The sequence below is a fragment of the Dama dama genome, chromosome Y, assembly GCF_033118175.1.
Source record: "Dama dama isolate Ldn47 chromosome Y, ASM3311817v1, whole genome shotgun sequence".
Taxonomy (NCBI): domain Eukaryota; kingdom Metazoa; phylum Chordata; class Mammalia; order Artiodactyla; family Cervidae; genus Dama; species Dama dama.
The window spans coordinates 2803157-2819162 of record NC_083715.1 but is presented as its reverse complement, the minus strand read 5'-3'; positions in this window follow the sequence as shown (position 1 = coordinate 2819162).

Sequence of the window (16006 nt, the reverse complement as noted above, 5' to 3'; positions counted from 1 at the left end):
TTGTCAGTATTGTCGTGTCTCCATGACTACCTGGGGTTCCTCCGCATCATTTCCCACCACAACTTCTTCCCTCACAATCTCGTGGGCCATCTCCCTGCCGTCAGCACTGGACCTTGCCCTGGAATTACTCTCCAGTCCTTATGCTCCAGCTTGCAACTGCTGTGCTTTCTGGGGGACTATCGTCCCTGTGCAGGATATGTATAGCTGTGGCAGGATTTGTCTGTGTGTTTCTCACTCTATTCAGACTGTAACTGATCAGTTGTCTCACTCTCCCACCTCCCCAACCACTACCCCTTTTTTCCAAAACAGTTACACTGATATGGGTTTATGGGCCCTGCCTTTGTTCCCCCACCCCTTTGTTTCAGTTCTGTTCACTTTGCTTTTTTCCCCTCCTTCCTTCATCCTACTGACATTCGTGTGGATCTGTATATACTTTCCAGCGGCCGGGAACTCTTGCCCCCTCTCAGCTGGTTTTCTGTGAGATCTTCCGTGCCTGAGATGTATTCCTGAAGTATCTGTGAAGAGAGACACACTTCATGTGAACCTATTCCTCTACCATCCACTTCTGTCATGCTATTCTTTATTATTTTTATAACAAACTTTTTCCATTTTAAAAACACCTTACTTTAAATTAATTAACTTTTTTTAAACAGTTAGTCATATTGCATTTCGCCATGTTTTCTTTATTTTGCAGTTTTGATGTTTCAGTTCAGCTGAAACAGTAGTTTGTAGTGTTTCAGTTCAGTTCAGTCACTCAGTCGTGCCCAGTCGTGCCTCTTTGTGACCCCACAGGCTTCAGCTTGCCACACTTCTCTGTTTTCCATCACCAACTCCTGGAGCTTGCTCAGACGCATGTTCATTGAATTGGTGATGCCATCCAGCCATCTCATCCTCTGTCTTTAGTATTCATTTTCATTTGCGTGCATGCGTTTGTGCTCAGCTGTGTCTGACTCATTGTAACTCCACTGACTGTAGCCCACCAGGTTCTTCGGTCTAAGGAATTTAGGCACGACTTAAGAAGCACTGAAGAAGATAGCCATTTCTTTCTCCAGGTCTTTCCAACCCAGATATCAAATCTGCATCTCTTGAGTCTCTGGCATTAGCAGGTGGATTCTTAACCATCTGAGCCATCTTAGAGACTTGTTTCTTGACTTCTTAAACCTGCCTTATCTTTTCTTTCTTTTAATTTTCTTTCTTTTTCACTCTCATGTTGTTCTTTTCTTATTATTCCTTTAAAATTTATTTTCATAACCGTTTTTTTGCATTTCTAAAATATTTTTAAATAAATTCATATTCTTTTCCCTATTTTTACAGAAATAGTTATTCTGCATTTCCCCCATGTTTTTGGTTTTGTATTTTTGCTAGTCTAATTTTTGGTATTCATTTCCAATTAGCAGTTTCTTTATTAACTTGATTGTTTTCTTTTAAAAAAAAAATCCTTTTTTATCCATGGTTTTCTTTTCTTTTTTTTTTTTTTATTTGTATGTCAGCCTTTGTGTATTCTTAGCTATTCATTGTTGCTTTTGCCACTCATCTTGGAGTATTGTCTTCTATGCTACGCAGTCTGTGAAAACTTGGTGCCACAGTAAGGAGCTGGGCATGAACCCCTGAAGTGGGAAATCTGAGGTCAGAACTTTGGGCCACTAGAGAATTTAAAACCCCAACAAACATTAATCAGTGAGAGCTCTCCCAAAGGCCTCCATGTCAAAATGAAGGCCAAGCCTCACTCAAAAGCCAAACCTTTGGGAAAACAGGAATACAACCCTGCTGACTAGAAGTGATGTCCAAAGTTATGCCAAGCTCATAGACACCCCTAAACACAATAATGGATATGGCACTGCCATTCAGAGGCAAATTTAGCTCTGTACACTAGAATACAGGCAGCAATCCACCAGCCAGGACACTTTTACGAGTCCAACCCCACATTTGGGGGAGAAGACTCCACAATTAAGAGTAACTATGACGTTTCAACCTGTAGATAGGAGAGCCAAACACTGTAAATTAAACTGGGGAAATTCTGAGATACCTAGAGCAGATGAAGGAACATGGTTAAAGTGAAATGTGAAACAAATGAATGTGGAACAAATGAAATGTGAAATGTGAAACAAACAATGTGAATCAAATGAAGAGGGAATAAAAAGTCTACCTGAAAAATATTTCAGAGTAATGTTAGTAAAGATGACCCAAAGTCATGGAAATAAAACAGAGGCACATAACAACAGACTGGAGACATGGATTTAGAAAATACAAGAAATATTTAACAAGGACCTATAAGAATTAAAGAATAGACAATAATCAATGAAAAACACAGTAACTGAGATTAAAAAAAAAAAAAAAAAAAAAAAAACAAACCCTAAATGGACCAATAACATACTTAGGCAGAAAAAAAAATAAGTAAATAAGTGAGCTGGAAGATAGAATGGTGGAAATACTGAGGCAAAGCAGAATAAAGAAAAAATAAATCAGAACAATCTCAAAGACCTTTGGGACAACATTAAATATACCAACATTATACCAACTTTAAAATTATAGAGATCCAAGAAAAACAAAAGAAGAAGAGTCCATACAGATGGCTAACAAACACATGAAAAGATGCTCAACATCACTCATTATTAGAGAAATGCAAATCAAAACCACAATGAGGTACCATTACACGCCAGTCAGGATGGCTGCTATCCAAAAGTCTACAAGCAATAAATGCTGGAGAGGGTGTGGAGAAAAGGGAACCCTCTTACACTGTTGGTGGGAATGCAAACTAGTACAGCCGCTATGGAAAACAGTGTGGAGATTTCTTAAAAAACTGGAAATAGAACTGCCATATGACCCAGCAATCCCACTTCTGGGCATACACACTGAGGAAACCAGATCTGAAAGAGACACGTGCACCCCAATGTTCATCGCAGCACTGTTTATAATAGCCAGGACATGGAAGCAACCTAGATGCCCATCAGCAGATGAATGGATAAGGAAGCTGTGGTACATATACACCATGGAATATTACTCAGCCATTAAAAAGAATTCATTTGAACCAGTCCTAATGAGATGGATGAAGCTGGAGCCCATTATACAGAGTGAAGTAAGCCAGAAAGATAAAGAACATTACAGCATACTGACACATGTATATGGAATTTAGAAAGGTGATAATGATAACCCTATATGCAGAACAGAAAAAGAGACACAGAAATACAGAACAGACTTTTGAACTTTGTGGGAGAATGTGAGGGTGGGATATTTCAAAAGAACAGCATGTATGCTATCTATGGTGAAACAGATCACCAGCCCAGGTGGGATGCACGAGACAAGTGCTCTGGCCTGGTGCACTGGGAAGACCCAGAGGAATCGGGTGGAGAGGGAGGTGGGAGGGCGGATTGGAATTGGGAATACATGTAAATCCATGGCTGATTCATATCAATGTATGACAAAACCCACTGGGGAAAAAAAATAAAAATAATAAAAAAAATAAAAATAAAAAAAAAAAAAGAAGAAGAGTATTTGAAAATATTTGAGTCAATTACAGTACTAAGGTTAACAGATGAACTTTCAACAGAAACTGCCGCCCCAAATGGAATTGCAGAATATACTGAAATTGATGAAATGAGAATTTTTAAAAATGCAACTAAGATTACTCTATTCAGCAAGGATCTCAGAGAGATTTACTGCAGAAATCAAAAATTTTACACATAAGTAAAATTTAAGTGAATTCAGCATGACAAAGCAAGCTTTGCAACAAAAACTAAAGGAACTCCTCTAGATAGGACACACAACCAAAAGAGAAAGTCTGGAAACAAGCAAAACGAAAACAAGACAATAAGGTAAAAAATAGAATTATACATATCAATAGTTACATTAAATATACATGTATTCAATGCTCCAACCAAAACACCCAGATTGGTTGAGTGGATACAAAAGCAAGACTACTATATATGCTGTCTAAAAGAGACTTGCCTCAGACCTAGGGACACATGCAGACAGAAAATTAGGGTCTAGAGAAAGGTATTTCATTCAAACCAAAATCCAAAGAAGGCAAGAGCAGCAATACCTATACCAGGTATGTTAGAGTTTAAAATAAAGACTGCCACAGGGACATGGAAGGACACTACCTAGTGACCAAGGGATCAATCTTAGAAGTAGATTTAACAATGATAAATATATATGTACCCAAAATATGAACACCTCAATACATAAGGCTAACAACAATTAAAGGAGAAATTGACAATGACACAATAATAGTGTGAGTTTTATTACCCCCTCTCACATCAATGGACATGTCCAGACAGAAAGTTAATAAGGAAATACAAGATTTAAATGATTCACTGCACCAGTTGGGCTTAACTGATATCTACAAGGCATTCCATCAAAAATTGTAGATCTCACTTTTTTCTCAAGTGCACATAGGACATTCTACAGAATAGGTTGTAGCTTGATTTACATATCAAACCTTGGTAAGTTTGAGAGAAATTGAAATAATGTCAAGCATCTTTATCACCACCATGCTAAAAGATTACATACCAACTACTGGGGGGAAATTATAAAAAATTTCCCAACAAACAAAATCCCAGGTCTAGATGTCTTAACAAGTGAATGTTACCAAAAACTTAGAGAACAGCTAGCACCTATCCTACTCAAACTCTTCCAGAAAATTGCTGAGGAAGGAAAACCCCTAAATTCATTTTATGAGACCACAATCACACTGATACTAAAACCAAAGGTGCCATGAGAAAGAAATCTAAAGGCCTATATCACTGATTAACATAGATGCAAAAATCCTCAACACAATTCTAGCAAACAGAATCCAACAACACAGGAAATGGATCTTATATCATGATCAGGTGGGCTTTAAACCGAGGGTGAAAGAATTCTTAAATAAATGCAAATCAAACTATGTGATAACATCATGCTAACAAACTGAAAGATAAAAACCGTATCATTATCTCAATAGATGCAGAGAAAGTTTTTAACAAAACCATTTATGTTACTTTCTCCAGAAAGTAGCCAGAGATGGAACATACCTCAACATAATGAAGGCCATATGTGACATACGGCAAGCATTATTCTCTATGGTGAGAAACTGAAAACATTTCCTCTAATATCAGGAATAAGACATGGGGGGCCACTCTTGCTGCTATTATTCAACAGAGTTTTGCAAATCCTAGCCTCAGCAACCAAAGAAGAAAAGTAAATAAGATGATTCTAGATTGGAAAAGAAGTAAAATTTTTACTCTTTGCAAATGACTTGACACCATACATAGAAAATCCTGTATTTACCAGCAGAAAATTACCATCAATAATTAATGAATATAATCAATGAGTAAAGTTGGGGATAAGAAATTGATGTACAGAATGTTCCTTCATTCCTATGCACAAATAATGAAAAATTAGATACAGAAATTAAGGAAAAGATCCCATTCACCATAGTAAGAAAAGGTATTAATAACCTATTCAATATAGGGAAAGGAGTATGTAAAGGCTGTATGTAGGTACCCTGTTTATTTAATACATATGCAGAGCACATCATGTGAAAGTCAGACTTGATGAAACACAAGTTGGAATCACCATAGTGAAGAGATTGTGAAGAGAAACTAAAAAGCTTCTTGATGAAATTGAAAAAGGAGCATGGAAAAGCTTGCTTAAATCTCAACATTCAAAAACTAAGATCATGACATCCAATCCCATTATTTTATATCAAATAGATAAGGGGAAAGAGGAAACAGTGGCAGATTTTATTTTCAAGGGCTCCAAAAATCACTGCGGATGGTGATTGCAGCCATGCAATTAAAAGACAGTTACTCCTGGGAAGGACTTAATCACCAATCTAGACAGCATATTAAAAAGCAGAGACATTGCTTTGACCACAAAGGTTCACCTAGTCAAGGGTTTCATTTTTCCTGTGGTCATGTATGAATGTGAGAGTTGGACTATAAAGAAAGTTGAGTGCCGAATAACTGAAGCTTTTGAACTGTGGTGTTGGAGAAGATACTCGAGAGTCCCTTGGACTGCAAGGAGATCCAACCAGTCCATCCTAAAAGAGATCAGTCCTGAGTGTTCATTGACTTTTTTTGAAGTTGAAACCCTGATGCTTTGGTCACCTGATGCGAAGAGCTGACTCATTAAAAAGTCCCCAATGCTGGGAGGGATGAGGGCGGGTGGAAAAGGGGATGGCAGAGGATGAGATGGTTGGATGGCGTCACTGACTCGATGGACATGGGTTTGGGTGGACTCCAGGAGTTGGTGATGGATAAGGAGGCCTGTAGTGCTGCAGTTCATGGGATGGCAAAGAGTCGGACATGACTGAGTGACTGAACTGAACTGAGGAAGCATATTAAAAAGCAGAGACATTTGTTTGCCAATGAAGGTCTTTCTATTCAAGGCTACGGTTTTTCCAGTAATCATGTATGGATGTGAGTGTTGGACCATGATTAAATATGAGACACTGAGAAGATTCATGTTTTAATTTCAACCCTGTTCAGTTGCTCAGTTGTGTCTGACACTTGGCAACTCCATGGACTCCACACGTCATTCCTCCTTGCTATCATCAATTCCTGAAGCTTGCTCAACTCATGCTCATTGCGTTCATGTTGCCATCCAACCGTCTCATCCTCTGCCGTCCCCTTCTTCTACTGCCTTCAACCTTGCCAAACACCAGGGACTTTTTCCAGTGAGTCAGTTCTTTGCATTAGGTGGCCAAAGTAATGGAGCTTCAACTTCAGAATCAGTCATTTCAATGAATATGCAGGACTGATTTATTTGAGAATTGACTGGTGCAATTGTTTTGCAGTCCAAAGAACTCTCAAGAGCCTTTTCCAGCACATCAGCTGGAAAGCATCAATTCTTCAGTGCTCAAATGAGAGTATTACAATGTCTTGTTGGCCTGGGTAGGATGGGAAGGAGCAAAAACTTTAGTTACATCTCAAAGAAAGAGAAGAAACCCAAACTGCACATGATAGAATTCTTTGTAAAAGAACAAGATTCGAGGGGAACAAACAAAGCTAGAGGAGTACCTTGCACACTTTTCTTTGGGGGGTGGGGGGTTATGTCATGTGGGCCTGACTTTGAGGGACTGAAAAGGGTACTCTAAGATTCTAATTTCTAGAGAGCTAAAAAGGAGGGTGTGATGTCCCAAATAAAATTCAAGTTCACTAAGAAGCAACAGCGTGTTTTAAGGGTGTATTCTTCTGGCTACAAAGAAGTGATTAATCTAATTTCAGTATTGGTCATCTGCTGACATCCATGTGTAAAGTCGTCTCTTGTGTTGTTGGAAGGTGGGATTTGCTATGACAAGTGTTTTCTCATGGTAAAACTCTGTTAGCATTTGCTCTGCTTCATTTTGTACTCCAAGGCCAAAGTTGTCAGCTACTCCAGGTATCTCTTGCCTTCCGCTTTTGCATTCTAGTCCCCTATGATAAAATGGACAGTTTTCATTGTTAGTTGAAGAAGGATTTGTAAGTCATCATAGAACAATTCATCTTCTGCTTCTTCAGCATTAGGGATTGGGACATAGACTTGTATTGTTGTGATATTAAATTGTTTGCCTTGGTAATGATAGATCATCCTGTCATTTTTGAGATTACACCCAAGTACTGCATTTTGGACTCCTTTCGTTGACTAAGAGGGATACTCCATTTCTTCTAAGGGATTCTTGCCCACAGTAGTAGATTTAATGATCATCTGAATTAAATTTGCCCATTCCAGCCCATTTTAGTTCACTGATTCCTAAAATGTCAGTGTTCACTCTTGACATCTCTTGTTTGACCACTTACAATTTACCTTGATCCATGGATGAGGACTGATGTTGAGGGTTAAACTCCAATAATTTGTTCACCTGATGCAAAGAGATGACTCATTTGAAAAGACCGAGATGTTGGGGAAGATTGAAGGCAGGAGTAGAAGGGGGCAACAGAGGATGAGATGGTTAGGTGGCATCATCAACTCAATGGACGTGAGTTTGGGTAAACTCCAGGAGTTGGTGATGGACAGGGAGGCATGGCGTGCTGCAGTTCATGGGGTCTCAAAGAGTCAGACACGACTGAGCGACCAAATTAATTTCATTCTTTATGGAGTTACTTCCCCACTGTTACCCAGCAGTATATTGGGCACCTACTGCCCTGGGGCACTCATCTTTCAGTGTCATATCTTTTTGCCTTTTCATACTGTTCATGGGGTTCTCAAGGCAAGAATACTGAAGTGGTTTGCCATCCTTTACTGCAGTGAACACTTTGTCAAATCTCTCTATTGTGACCCGTCCATCTAAGATATCCGTGTATGGCATGGCTCATATGTTAATTGATGTAAACAAGGCTGTGGTCCAAGTGATCCATTTGGTTAGTTTTCTGTATTGTGGTTTTCATTCTGTCTGCCTTCTGATGGGTAGGGATAGGCTCCTGGAAGCTTCCTTATGGGAAATACTGACTTGGGGGAAACAGTCTTGTTCCAATGGGTGTGGCCAACCTCAGTAAATCTTTAGCCCAATTTTCTGTTGATGGGCAGGGCTGTGCTCTCTTCCTGTTGTTTGGCCTGAGGTTGAACTATGGTAGAAATCACTACTATAATAGTGACCTCCTTCAGAAAGCCTTGAATATATGTATCATTGAATACATTGTTGTATTCAGTTTCCCTGACCCTGCAGCAGGCCACTGTCAACTCACACCTCTGCCAGAGACTTCTAGACACTCACAGGCAAGTTTGGGTCAGTTTTTTGTGGGTTGTCTGCTCCTTTCTCGTGGTTTCTGGTGGACATAAGCTTTTGTTTGTGCTCTCCAAGAGTTTGTTTCCCCTGTCCTGTGGAAGTTCTATAATCCTGGTGATTACAGAAAAGTTCCATAATCTTTTAAATTCCACTGGCCTCCAAAGTCAAATTCCCTGGTGGTGTTCCATCCCTTTCCTGGATCCCCAGGTTGGGAAATCTATTTTTGGTCCTTGAGCTTTCTTAATGGTGTGAGAGTTTCCTTGGTATAATTGCTCTACAGTTTGTGGGTCGTCTGCTCTGTGTCTCAGTAGTTGGGCTAACAGTGACCTCCTGAAAGAGGGCTTATGCCACACACTGCATGACCCCATGTGTTCTACAACCAGAGCTCTGGTCTCCACGGCAGGCCACTGCCACCTGTGCCTTTGCAAGAGACAGACACTCAAAGGCAGTTGTGGTTCAGTCTCTGTGGGTTTTCTAGGTCCTGGTGCACACAAGGTTTTGTTTGAGCTCTCTGAACATCTCTGGTGGGTATGGTTTGACTCTAAATGTGATTTTTACCCCTCATACCACCACCTTGATGAGGTTTTTCCTTTCCTCGTGGACCTGGGGTATCTTTATATGGCGGGATCCAACATTCTCCTGTTGATGGTCGTTCAGCAGCGAGTTGAAATTTTGGAGTTCTAATAGAGGAAGATGAACATATATCCTTCAACTCTATCATCTTAGCAATTCATGTTTTATGTGTGTGTGTGTGTGTGTGTGTGTGTGTGTGTGATATGAATCTGCATTAATTTTGCATATGTGATTTAGAGAAAATTTTATATTTAATATATAGTAAAATTTCACATCTCATATAAAACCCATTCATTGCTTTGATATTGAAAAGTTTGAGATACATGAAAAGTTTCACATTTGATATGAATACCTCTGTAGTTTTAATATTATGACATAAACAAAGATATGTATTTCATATGTAATATGTGTGCCCAGAATTTCAAATATGACATAGACAAAATTCCATACTTCAATATAGGAAATTGTGCACAGATTTTTGAGTATGAAATACAGAAATTTCCTTATTTCACATATATGATGATCTGTACCTAGATTTCAATATATGATAAGGAGAACATTTCTTATTTAATACACCTGAGACTCTACATCCAGATCCTTATACGTGACATAGGCAAATTTCCATATTTCCTATGAATGAATATCTGCATATAGATACTTAAAATCTCATATATGACAAATCTAAAATTCATATTTCTGAAAATTTACACAAAAGCTATCCTATTGAGAGAGTCAATTTATAGCTAGGTTGATAAGGAGTCTGTGCTCTCAAAGAGGAAGGGGTCCAGAGCCTTCAGGAAGAGAAAGGAATCTGGGTCCCTCCAGGAGGATAGAGGGGTTTAGAGTTCTCAAGAAAGAGAAAAGAACGAACTTGCTTTTCTTTAAGTGAGAGTTGATGGTTGCACAGGGAACGCCTGATCTTGCTCAAGGAAATGTTTCTCCTTAAAGTCTGAACCAATGATTATGTAACAACAATGTATCCTTCTTGAGGACATGTTTCTCCTTCTTGAAAACCTTCTGACTATTCCTGTCATCTTTAAATGTATATTACGGGAATGGGTCTGGTAAGATCTTTCTATTGTTAGTTCGAATCTCATTATTTTAAAGTGTAAATTGTGGGACTGAGTCTGGTAAGACTTTTACAACCTTGAGACAGTCTTCTGATATGGTGTAATAACAAACTGAAAAAGTATATATAGCTCTCGCTAAGACTAGCAAGGGGTGCACTCTCTGATCCCCTTCTGATGGCTTTGCCTGTCCCTTTTTATTCTTTAATAAACCTCTGCTACACAAAAGCTCTTGAGTAATCAAGCCTGGTCACTGTTCCCAAAGCTAAATCTTCTTCTCAGAGATCACAAATCAGACAACATTCACTGTAAGCTATCATGATATGACATGGAGAATATTCCATATTATATACAAAAGAATATTTTGGTCCAAATTCTCAGAGGTGAGAGGAGAACACTCTATATCTTACATGTATATACCTGAAAAAGATTCTCATAAGTGACACAGATAAAAGTCCATCTTTACTACAAAAGAAAAATTGTGCCTATATTATCATGTGGCATACTCACAATTTTATATTTAATATATATGGAAATCTGCACTCTGATTGCTGCGTATGATATAGAAAAACTTATATTTCACATTTATGGTAATCTGCATCTAGATTCTCACAGGTGACCCAGGGAAATAAAGAAAGCTCTGTATTTCATACAGAAAATCTGAACCCAGAAACACATACAAGTCAAATAGAAAATTCAATATTTCACACATGTCAAAATCTGCATTCAGATATCCGTATGTGAGAGAGAAAAAGTCATATCTCATATATATTAAAATGTACACTTAGATTTTCATATATGCAGAGAGAAATTTACATATTTCATATATATGAAAATTTGAGCCCAGATTATCATCTGGGACACAGAGAAAGTTACATGTTTCACACATTTATATTAAAATCTAATTTGAGGTTTACATGTGTGACAAAAGAAATCCTTCATTCATACATATATACAGATTTGTACCCAGACTTTCATATTTGACATCTATAAAATACCATATATTTCATATATTTAAACATATATTTATATATTTTACCTGTTATATACATTTTATATATTTATATTTGAAAATACATGTTTACATTTTAGAAATATACTATAACTTAATGTTATACTTTAACATATGTTTATAAATACATATTTATATGTAATATATTATGTTAATATATTTAAAAATCTACAACATGTCCTAATACCTATCATAGAACAAATTTCTTATTTAAGACATTCAAAAATTTGGGCAGTGATTTTGATATGTGAGAAAAAGAAAAATCCAGATTTTGTATATCTGAATCCAGACAATCATATATGATATAGTGAAGATTCCATATTTCATACATATGAAAATTTGCATCCAGAATTTAATATATGACATGGGAAAATTCCATGTTATATGTAACACTCTGCTGAGATTTTTATATATCACATAGAGAAAGTTTCACTTTTCTTATTTCCTAAATTCTGTACTCCAATGGCTGTATATGATATAAAGATCAGATTCTCACATATAATGAATAGAAAGTGCTGTGTTATTAATGCTGCATTATAAATGAAAATCTGAACCTTGATCTCATGTTAATATATAAAATTCCATGTTTCATATATATGACACTAACCCAGATTCTTTCATGTGATAAAATGAAAATTCCATATTTAATGTACATGAAAACCTGCACCCAGAGCCTCATATATAACACAGAAAATCTTTTACATTTTTATATACAAAAATCCTCAGTCAGATCCCATATATGATATAGAATTTCACATTTCATATAAGCAATATCACAAAAAACAGTGGAAAATTCTTAAAGAGGTGGGAATACCAGACCGTCTTACCTGCCTCCTGAGAAATCTGTATGCAGGTCAATAAGCAACAATGGTTAGAACCGGACATGGGAAAATGGACTGTGTCAGCATTGGGAAGGGAGAACAACCAGGATGTATATTGTCCCTCTGTAGATTTAACTTATATACAATGCATCCTGACATGCCAGGCTGGATGAAGCTCAAGCTGAAATCAAGATGGTTGGAAAAGATACCAGTAACGTCAGATATGCAATAACAATGCCCTTATGGCAAAAAGCCAAAAGGAACTAAATAGCCTCTTGATGAAGCTGAAAGAGAGTGAAAACCCTGGCTTAAAGCTGAACATTCAGAAAACTGAGATCATGGCATCCAGTTCCATCATTTCATGGGAACTAGATGGTGAAACAATGGAAACAGTGGCATACTCTTATTTTGGAGGGCTCCAAAATCAGGGCAGATTGTGATTGCGCTAGTGAAGTTAAAAAAACGCTCGCTCCTTGAAAGAAAAGTTATGACCAACGTAGATGTCAAGTCTGTATATTGTCACCTTGCTTATTTAACTTATATGCATGAGAAACACTGAGCTGGATGAAGCATAATCTGGAATCAAGACTGCCTGGAGAAATATCAACAACCTCAGATGACACCACCCTTATGGCAGAAAGTGAAGAACTAGAGCCTCTTGATGAAAGTACAAGAGGAGAGTGAAAAAAAAAACTGGCTTAAAGCTCAACATTCAGAAAACAAAGATCATGGCAGCCGTTCCCATCACTTCATGGCAAATAGATGGAGAAACAGTGAAAACAGTGGCGGACTTCATATTTGGGGAGCTGCAAAATCCCGGCAGATGGTGACTGCAGCCATGAAATCAAAAGACACTTACTCCTTGGAAGGAACGTTAATGACCAACCTCACAGAGTATTTAAAAGCAGAGACATTACTTTGTCAACAAAGGTCCGTCTCGTCAGGGATGTGTATTTTCTAGTAATCACGTATGGATGTGAGAGTTGGACTATAAAGAAAGCTGAGTGCTGAAGAAGGGATGCTTTTGAACTGTGTTGTTGGAGAAGACTCTTGAGAGTCCCTTAGACTGAAGGGATTGAAGGCAGGAGGTAAAGGGGGCAATAGAGGATGAGATGGTTGGATGGCATCACTGACTCAATGGACATGAGTTTTAGTAAACTGTGGGAGTTGGTGATGGACAGGGAGGCCTGGCGTGCTACAGTCCATGGGGTTGCAAAGAGTCGGACATAACTGAGGGATTCAACTGAACTGAACTGAACTGAGACAGCATATTAAAGAGCAGTGACATTATTTTATGACAGATGTCCATCTAGTCACAGCTATTGTTTTTCCAGAAGTTATGTATGGATGTGAAAACTGGACTATAATGAAGGCTGTCCCCCAAAGAGTTGATGCTTTTGAACAGTGGTGTAGGAGAAGATTCTTGAGAGTCCCTTTGACTGCCAGGGGATCCAACCAGTCTATCCTAATGGAAATCAGATCTGAACGTTCACTGCAAGGACTGATGCTGAAGCTTAAGCTCCAATCCTTTGGCCACCTGATGAGAGAAACTGACTCCTTAGAAAATATCCTGATGCTGGGGAAGGTTGGAGACTGGGAGAGAAGGTTATAATGGAGGACCAGAATATTGGATATCATCATTAACTTACAAGGAGTTGAGTTTGAGCAACCCCTGAGAGTTGGTGATGGATGGGAAAGCCTGGCGTGCTGCACTCCACCATGTTGCAAAGAGTTGAACAAAACTGAATGACTGAACTTTCTAACATGTGATATCTATACAAAAATTATGCATGTGAAATTTGAAACAAGCATATATACATGAATATTATAGTATAAATATATGCTGCCAGAATTTCATATATGACAGAGAAAATTGCATATGTCATGAAAGTAAACACAAAGACCCTCAGCAGACATAGGGAAAGTTCCCTATTTCACATGTATGAAGATATGGCCCTAGGTTCTCATATTGACAGAGGGAATATCTATATTTAATACATATGAAAATTAACATCCAGATTCTCATATCAGAATTAATAAAATTTTGTATTTCATATATATTAAGGTCATCATACAGGTTATTATGTATGATATAGAGAAAATTCAGTATTTTCTCTAATGTTCATATGCACACAAATACTTATATTTCATTTAGAGAAAATTACATATTTCATATGTGTTTAAATCCAGATATAGATTGACATATATGTAATGGGGAGAACAACACATTTATATATAGAAATATCTTTGACCAGATATACCTTGCGAAATAGAGAAAATTTCATTATATATATATGTCAATCTGAAACAGTTTTCACATGTGGCATAGAAAAATTCCCTATTCCACACACACACACACACACACACAAACATATATATATATATATATATATATATATACAGATTTACTTACCTGAATTTGAGAAAAAATTACATTATATACCTGAAAATCTTTGGCCAGATTGGTATGTGATACAGAAAATAGTCCATATACACTATATATTGGTAAATCTGCACCTAGAGTCTCACATAAGATATATAAAAAATTGCAGATTTCATATATATGAAAATCTGCACCCAGATTTTCACATGACACACTGAGAAACATCCATATTTCATATATATAAAGATTTAATTCCAAATCTTCATCTATGACATAGAATAAATTGTATATTGCATTTATATCAGAATCTGTGTTCAAATGTCCATACCTGGTAGAAGAAAATACTGTATCTCATATACACTAGTATCAGCACTGAGATTTCTATATACAAGCTAAGAAAATTCCTGATTTTATGTACATGAAAATGTGAGCCCAAGTTTTTATATGTAACATATGTTACATATAGAAATGTTCATAGTTCACATATATGAAAATCTTCATCAAGATTTACTTGTTGTGGTTCAGTCAGTAAATCACATTTGACTCTTAGTGTCCCTGTGGTCTTCAGCTCCCCAGGCTTCCCAGTCCTTCACTACCTCCCACAGTTTGCTCAAACTTATGTTAATTGACTCAGTGATGCCATTCAACCATCCAGCATATACATCTGTCTTTCCAATGAATATTCAGGGTCGATTTCCTTTAGAATAGACTGGCTCAATCTCTTAGCAGTCTAAGGGACTCCTGAGTCTTCTCTAGCATCACATCTGAAAGCATCAGTTCTTCATTTCTCAGCCCTCTTTATGGTCCAACTTTTACATCTGTACAAAATCCCTATTTCAATTACCAGGAAAATGCCATAGTTAATATATTTAATACCTGCAGCAAGATTCTCATATGTGACATAGGGAAATTAATTTTTCATATACATTAAATATATGCAACCAGATATCAATAATGACACACTTGAAGTTCTAGATCATATACATATATATATATTATAATCTGTGTCCAGTTTTTCATATATGACATAGAGAAAAGTCCATATTTTACGTATATGAAGACCTGTAGTCAGATTATTATATATGACTTAGAGAAAGAAAATTGTTTATTTTCTTTTATTTTCTCTGGATATAAGATAATCTCCATCCAGATTCTCATATATAGTATAATAAGAATGGCATCTTTCAAATATTTCTAAATCTGCCTTCAGATTTGCATATGTGACATAGAGAAAATTATATATAAACATACACACACACACACACACACATGCCAAGATTCACCTGAATGACGAGAAAAGTTCATATTTTGTACATCTGAAAAATCTTTGTTCAAGTTTGTTTGTGACATAGAAAAAATTTATTATAGTATATATTGGGAATCTGCACTCACAGTCTCATATCCGACCCAGAGAAACTTGCCTGTTTCAAATGTATGAAAATAGATTTTCATATGTAAGATAGAGAC